Source organism: Lissotriton vulgaris, chromosome 1_1 (assembly GCF_964263255.1).
Source record: "Lissotriton vulgaris chromosome 1_1, aLisVul1.2, whole genome shotgun sequence".
Classification (NCBI taxonomy): Eukaryota; Metazoa; Chordata; class Amphibia; order Caudata; family Salamandridae; genus Lissotriton; species Lissotriton vulgaris.
In genome coordinates this window covers 1,622,170,525-1,622,178,293 of record NC_141685.1, presented here as the reverse complement: position 1 = coordinate 1,622,178,293, position 7,769 = coordinate 1,622,170,525, and positions in this window count along the sequence as shown.

Below are 7,769 nucleotides of genomic sequence, written 5' to 3'. Positions count from 1 at the left end.
ATGGACATGCACCCCGCCCTAAGTGCCTACTGTACTGTTGTATAGATCCCTAATGCTGTTTTTCTGTCACTGTTGAACATGGATCATGCTTGTGCGCCATGACATAGGCCTGGTTAATGGAATGTGGCCTTCTTTGATCAGGAGGGGCACCCAAAGCTCTACCCTTATAGTGGTGGAAGGCTTCCCCCTTCACCAAGGGTTAGGCAGCACAAGAAAAGTGGTGGCAGCGTACCGTGTATTATGCAATAGTAGTAAACAGGGACATTTTTAGGACTCACCTGAACCAGCGCTCACGCGCTACTCTGTGAGACTTTTTGTACGGGCTTGAAACATCTGACCACACGCTAGTGTGTGTGTTTCTGTTTTTGTCACAGGCTATTGGCCTTTGCGTGCGTCTTTCTAGGAAAGACAGCATGCAATTGGGCAAAGGCGGGTGCATATCCTGCCTTAGGCCGCCCACGGCATAATGCTTGCGGTTAACCGCATAGGCGCCATCTTTTTTGAATTATCGTGCCCGGACACCGGTGCGATAATTGAAAACAGATCGCTCGCTGTGGCGTGCGCGCACCACTCAAGTGCTTGTTTTTGTTGGAACTGTTTTCCGTTGTTTTGCCATTATTTTCTACAAGTGTGGGGTATCCTGCGTATTATCAAACCTTGCAACCATGTGCTGAGTGTCAGCTTCCCCATCAAGCGAGAAAACGGGGAGTGGGAGGGAGGTGATCAAGTGCTACCAGGCACAGCACAGTCATCACCAGATCCCATGCAAGGGAGGTGAGAGTCCATCAGTTACGCTACTGTCTGCGCAGCGAGTAGTGGATAGGCAGCCTATAAATCTGCTATGCTACCAACAATTCTGTCGAATGAGTAGCTCACAGTTCGCGCAAGCCACTGCAGTAGGGATGACACTAGCCCAGACTTATACAATGACCAGCTCTACTTTGTAGCAATATTGTTAATCTTTTCCTGCCTGGTTCCTCATTTTGCATAACAGTTAAATGGTGTTTTATTGTTTGCCTGTGCTTCATTAGTCCTAACGATTATGCTAATTGTGTTCCTAAACATAACTGATTGCATGTGTTTGATGTAAATATCCCTTATAAAAAGATCAATATCCAGTATTTTAGAGCTGCACTGTCACGAAGAACAAACATTGGCATAGCCAATTGGTCTCGCCTTTGGGACCTTATAAGTGTTTAGCCATGCATCAGTTGATGTTGTTGCAGTAAGGATATTGTGCTGCATAACTAAATACGTATAAGGTCCCAAAGGCGAGACTTATTGGCTCTGCCAATGCTTGTTACCTGTGTCACTGGAGTAAGAACTATGGGCTCATTCACATGTTAAAAGTTCATCTGATGTGTGTTTAACTCACCCTTGACTTACATCAGCTAGATGTGAAGTGTTGCGCATGACCCTCTGAAAGGGGTTCTGGCAGGGGGGATACCTGAGTGGAGCTAGAATAAAATAGGTAAGTAGCAGCATGATCATAACATAGGGTCTATTTGGTACTGGAACACAGGGGAAGGTTGCCATTGAATTCTCAGGTAGATTCAGGTAATGCATTCAAAAGACCAATAATTGAATCTCCAAAGCTATTTAGGTAGAATAAATTATAAGAGTGTTCAAACGTATCTTTTAATAAAATAATCTGGTGAAACCGGAACTTCAGAAATGTCTCCCTCCCATCCTCTGGTAAGGAGCGGGCAATTACCTTCAGGTTTGATTATATTCAATTCCCATTGATTATTATGGGTTCACCAAAGCACACTGTTTCAGCTGAAATAATTGAATTCTAGGAGTTGTGGTGGGCAAGGTTTAGTCCTGGATCTACAAAGTAGGCTCAGGAGCTTATTATGTGTTCATACCTAATGTTTAAAGGAGTATGGTCATCACATTATGTGGTGAGTATCTTTGTGCTGGAATTGCAATTCATTTCTGGCAACAATCACTGAATTCCCAAAGGATTATCTGCAAATTTGCATCGCCAAATGATTGTCTGCACGGTTGGTTGCAGTGGTTTGAAAGAATTAATACATTGACTTTGTAATATTCTGACAAACAGTGCAAAGGAGGCCTGCCATCGCAACAAATGCCAACCTGCTGGAATTTAACGGTGAAGCAGCAATCCCAGTATCGCTGGAATTTTGATAGGGTTACAGTAATATTCATTAAATGCCAGAAGTTATTATGTCTGTGTTTCGTGACAGCAACATTGTGAGGAAGGTAACTTAATTCTTGTGTAAATTCTGTCTATCAAAACCTGATTCTAAAAAGATGATGTTCATGGCAACCTTTGGCAGGAATTGGATACTGCCTTGTGGTCCTAAAACTGGATTTAGTTTTTGTATCAGTTAATGTATTGCTAATGTTATTGTGTACTAGATTTGGTCGTGGAGAATTGCAAAGAATGCACCGTTGATGTAGGGGGTCAGACCTGAATTGCAATAAAGCAGGCTTGGCATTGCATCCTCTGCTGGGAAGTAAGCAAAAGCCCTTGTTACTTTACCAAAGTGTGCCTACTATTAACGTGGTGTTCGCATAAACCAGATACTTGTAGGTCATCTGGGCATACTTTGGACAAAAATCATCCTGTGTAAGGAGGGCAAGGGGCTAGGGTGTCAAACACTAGCAGGCTGGCCAGGTGAAGGAATACCCTCACAATACAGAAAGGTATGAATTGATCTCTTTCAGCTCCTTTATACAGTTTCCCGAGTAGACTTCTGAGTCTCAGCCTCAGCATACCTGCAACCGTCTTCACGGAGCTTCTAACATGCCGGTGGAACACGGCAGGGGGGGCTAGACAGTGGGCAGTCACCCCGGGGGCAAGTGATCATAGGACGCGTGGTCCATTGTGAGGACGGTTGCAGGTACGCTAAGGCTTCGCAACCGCTAGGTTTTAGGTTAATTTTGAGTGAAGCTGAGAATTGGAACCCCTATTAGCCCTGAAGAAGTTGCGAGATGGTTTAGCAACGAAATATGTTGGCAATATAGAATTGATTATGGTTTGACGGAAACCATTTTTAATTGGGGAAGCTTGCAACATATAATAAAATTGTCAGGCCTAGCAAGCTTCACCGGTTTTTAAAGGTGAGAATTATTTTCACTGATTCTCACAGGGGTTCAATGGGCACTGATAAAAAATAGTAGGCACTGATGGTTTACTTATATTTAAGTTTTACTATCACTCTTCACCACATTTTCTTTAAGATTCTTCCAAAAGGAGAAGACACACTTTTCCTCTTTTTTCTCCACACAGAGAGAGAGTGTCCTTTGAAGATAAGTGGGTAAGCTGGCGAGTACCAGTCAGCAGCCCCGTTGTTGTTACTAGCGTGAGGTAATTCTCTCTTTCCTCACACTTTTCTCACACATTTATTAATTGGAGGTGGAACTTAGCCTGGATGGGTTTTAAACCAGTGATTGACACACCATGACAATTAGAGTAGTGAAAGTAATCACACTCAAGGGAATTGAGAAGAAGATTGAAAACCCTTTGAATTGTCATACCTTTTAGTGTTGGATGTAGTATGAGTGAAATACTTATCTATTGTTTCTGCGACTCTAGAGATATATTTCTTATTCTTGGGAAACAAAGTTGTCATGTATATGCGGTTGTCAGAAATTAATCACTTCTTGTGAATTCGAGAAAGTGTCTAGTGACCTTTGAGCTAGCTGGCACTCACTATTAAGTTTAGTATATTGGATAGAGACCCAGTCGACCTCAGTCCTACGTCTAACCTATAGGATATATTATTCCAATGCACAGAGCCTATTGGAAATATGAGAACTACACTACATGGGGCCCAACCTTTGGTAAGGCCCTAATTTAATGCTCGATACTAAAGTAACTCAGTTGTGCTTTTTTTTTTTTTTAAATTGTAACCTTTATTTACAGTCAAAATTCTAGTACAGAGTCAGTCGCCTGCAGCCCCCGAGGGGCGACAGCCAATGCAAGTAAAACATACCTCTTGCATAGAAGTAATTTGACACAGCCTTAGGGCCGACATCCCGGAGGCTCGGCGGCGTACAATGCAAGAATAGAGCAATACAATTCAATTCAATTCAATTAAGCTTTATTCGATTTTAGTTTAAAAATCATAAAAGCATCAACAATACATGAATAAAAAAACATATCATTTCATGGACGTCGTAAAAGATCATTACAAAATTAATAAAGCAAGATTAAATAAGTATAGCGAATCAGCTAATGGATATGCAAGGGTTTCAAGATCAATGAAGCAACTCTAAAACAATATACTTATCAGTTACCTCCTACCCTGTCAGTTTGGCTCAAACTTATAAGTGGCCTTTAAATAGTGGGGTCTTAAAAATACATTTTGTAGACAAAAGTTCGAAACCTTTACAGCCTAGGAAATTGGTTCTAAGTAATATGTGGAGAAGTCGGGTAAAAATCGTACAAGTTCCATATGCGAATAGTGCCATGTCTTGCTTTGGGGGGGCAAAAGCGTAAATAGGGGACGACATTTCTGTTTTTGAATTTAATTAATACCAAATCCCCAGAAATGTTTTTGGGCAGCATGCCTATCCATCCCACCCTCCTGACACTCCAGGATACCACCATCTAACTCGGGTGGCAAGGGTCTATTGTTTTGTGGCCAGAAAATGACCTTATTTAGCAGGTCCTGCTGGGATTCATGTGTTCCCTGGGTGAGGGCAGGGACACCAGAGAGGACAGACACATATGGGGCGGCTTCAGGAAATAGGTTAATACGTGGAGCGGGTCTAACCACTTGATGAATTTTTAAAACGGGTTTTAAAATTATTTTCGGGTCTGTTGGGGTAGGTGTACAGGGGGTCTGTATTAGAGCTACACCATGACAAATACCCGGTTTATGTTTTTCGGGGAGGAAGGGGGGGGGTTAGGGCAGACGGATGTAGCCGTTTTAATTGATGGAGGAGGGTGCTTTCTGATTACTTCCTCGATGCATGTCAGCCTTTCCCCCAAGTCGTTGATTTTTTTAACTAAGGGAGAGATGACAGTTACCAACAGTTGCTCAATTTGGGCCAATAAAGTCAATTGGGGAGACAAGACAGGGTCATCTGATTTGTCCACAGCACGGTCCTCCATTAATGCTGTTTGGTTAGGGGGAGATAAAGTTGTGATGGTACACACATTTTGTGTACTTACGAAGTTCCCATTGTCTATTCCACTGTCGTGCTTCCCTCTAAAGTTGGGTCCCCGGGTCGAAGTGTTTACTTGGCTATGGTCGTTATTAGCGGGAGGAGCAAGATCCCGTGGGGAGCTATTTGGCGTAACACAATAAGTACCCACAGTAGGGGAGATTGTTAAGTCAGGGACGTACTTTGTGCCACACAGGGCATTGAGCTCTCCCCAAATGGACATTATGTTTTGTGGTAAGGAATTCGCCAGACAGTCGATATAAAAGGAGCATCACATTACCTCCTCCTGAGCTGGAAGCAAATGGTGTGGCCCGTCCCGGCCTCCTCGTGCCTCAGAGGGCCCGCCCTTTGCCCGGGCTTAGCCCCGGGCGCCGACCCGCGCGCGATCCCGCGACGCGGGGGCTCGCGCTGTCCTTAAGCGCACCTCCGGGGGCGGGACAGGAAACACGCCTTCCTAGGTGCTAGGAGTGCTGGGGGATGTAGTCCCCGATGTGCCGCCTCGCTGCGATTTTCGGAAGCGGCAGGCAGCAGGGAGCCTGGTGTGTGTTGCTGCAAAGCAGCGCTGAGGCTGCGGTGGTGGTGGTCAGGAGCCAAGAAGAAGGACGACCTCCCAGGTCAGTGTAGCCCAAAAGTCCCCCCGGCAATACAGATCTGCAGGAATCTAGGCAGTATCATCGTGCCCGCCTTACAGGGTTCGTGTCGGCACTTCTCTGGCTGTGTGGAGGACAGTGTCATTACCCATCCAGGGGCTAGCAGGCAAGACCCAACCCAGCGACATAATAAGAAAAAACAAAAAGAAAAGGGCTAACTAACTCCTACCCCAACTACCCCCCCACCCTCGTATCTCCATTAGTGCTCTCGCCCGGGTTGCAACACAGCTAGTACTCGATTGGACACAGTGTGAACCGCATGAGGAAGGGGGAGCTTGTGTGCCGCCTAACGACCTACAGTCCTCCCCTGGCAAGCCGAGCCCTCCCTTGTGACCCATGAGCTACGCACCCCACAAATCTACTGCCTGTAAACTGCGCTCTAGTGACTCTCTATTCGTCCTGACCCTACCGCACCCCCCATAGGACCCCAGCTATGCACCAACCTCGAACTCCAAAAAGGCCCCTACTCAGGATCATCATGTGTGTCACACTCGTCTACATCCCCACCCTGCTCTGTATCCTCCTCCTCCCCAGTACGGCTGATGTATGACTTAAACAATGCCCAGAAGTTCTTGGGCCGGCTCGTGGGAGGGAGTAAATCGCTATATACCTCGGACTGTGTGCAGCAGTACAACATGTCCTTTTCCCATCTTTTCTTTGTTGGTAATGGGCCTCTCATCCAACAAGCGGCCACTACTCTTCTTGCAATTAACAGGGCCATATCTACCAGTCGCCTCAGTGCAACAGTGCAACAGGAAGAGGCTTCGAGTAACCCAACAGTGCCAGTGCAGGATCTGCCTCAATGTCCGCCTCTAGTATTAAGCACAGTTCCGTGAATACTTCCCCCCAGAATTTACTGCCCGGGCAGCTCCAGGCCATATGGAGGAAGTCAGCTGTCTCCGCGTGGCAGCGTTCACACTCCGGGGATTGCCGCAAGCCGTACCTGTGCAGCCTCTCCGGGGTGTAGTAGACACGTTGCAAGAACTTGAAATGAACTAGCCGATGTCGCCCATTCAATGATAGCCTCTTTGTGCTGAGGCAGCATACCGCCACATGTCATCCTCTATCTGCATTCGAAGATCATGCTGCCACGCAGTTCTAGCATTGGATGGTTGGGGCTGTTTGTGGCGGGATCCCAATTTGTTTAGGTTCGTCACCAGCTTACGAGGAGAGACTGTTTTAATCATGTACGTAAGTTCCGGTACCTCATTGGTTCCTGTAGGTCCGGTCCCAGGAGTTCCCGCATAGCCCCCCGTACCCTGTGATATTGAAATCGTGTTAGCAGCGAGTCGTCCGCCTGCAGTGGGGACAATTGTTCCCATGTCTTCAGCACCCCATCTATAAAGAGGTCCTCAAGTTTGGACACACCCAGCCTCTGCAAAGTTCTTGTAACTCCCTTCTCCCTTAGCAAAGAGATCCACACCGCCCATTTGATCCTCAGGAGCGGTGAGTACAGAAGGTCGCAGCCCTGAGCCCGTGCCAACTCATGCCAGGCGTGATTCGTGGTTTTAAGGGAGTCCAGCCTACCAACACTGCGGTCTACTGGCAGGAGTACTGTGGCCGGCAGTGGCAGTGGGTCTGCAAAGAGGCGCTCGAGCATTACATGCGGGATCTGAGGAGATCCGTGTATCCAGGTGTGAAGGTGAGCCGCCTGCGCTACCCTGTAATACCTCTCCATGTTAGGGGCGCCCAGTCCTCCCATTTCATACGGTAATGTCAAGGTCTGCCACTGTATTCTGGGGTGTTTCCCCCCCCCCCCCCCCGCGCGCTAATCGGGTGAGCGCCTGAGTCAGCTGCTTGAAAAAAGCCTTGGAGAGGACGACGGGGATGTTGGTGAACAAAAACAGAAACCTAGGCAGTACCACAATTTTCATAATGGAGATCCTGCTCATCAGGGACAGGGGGAGTTTGCACCATTTCTCTATGTCATCCAGCAGTCTAGAAAAAGCGGTGCCATAGTTTTCCCGAATCAAGGTG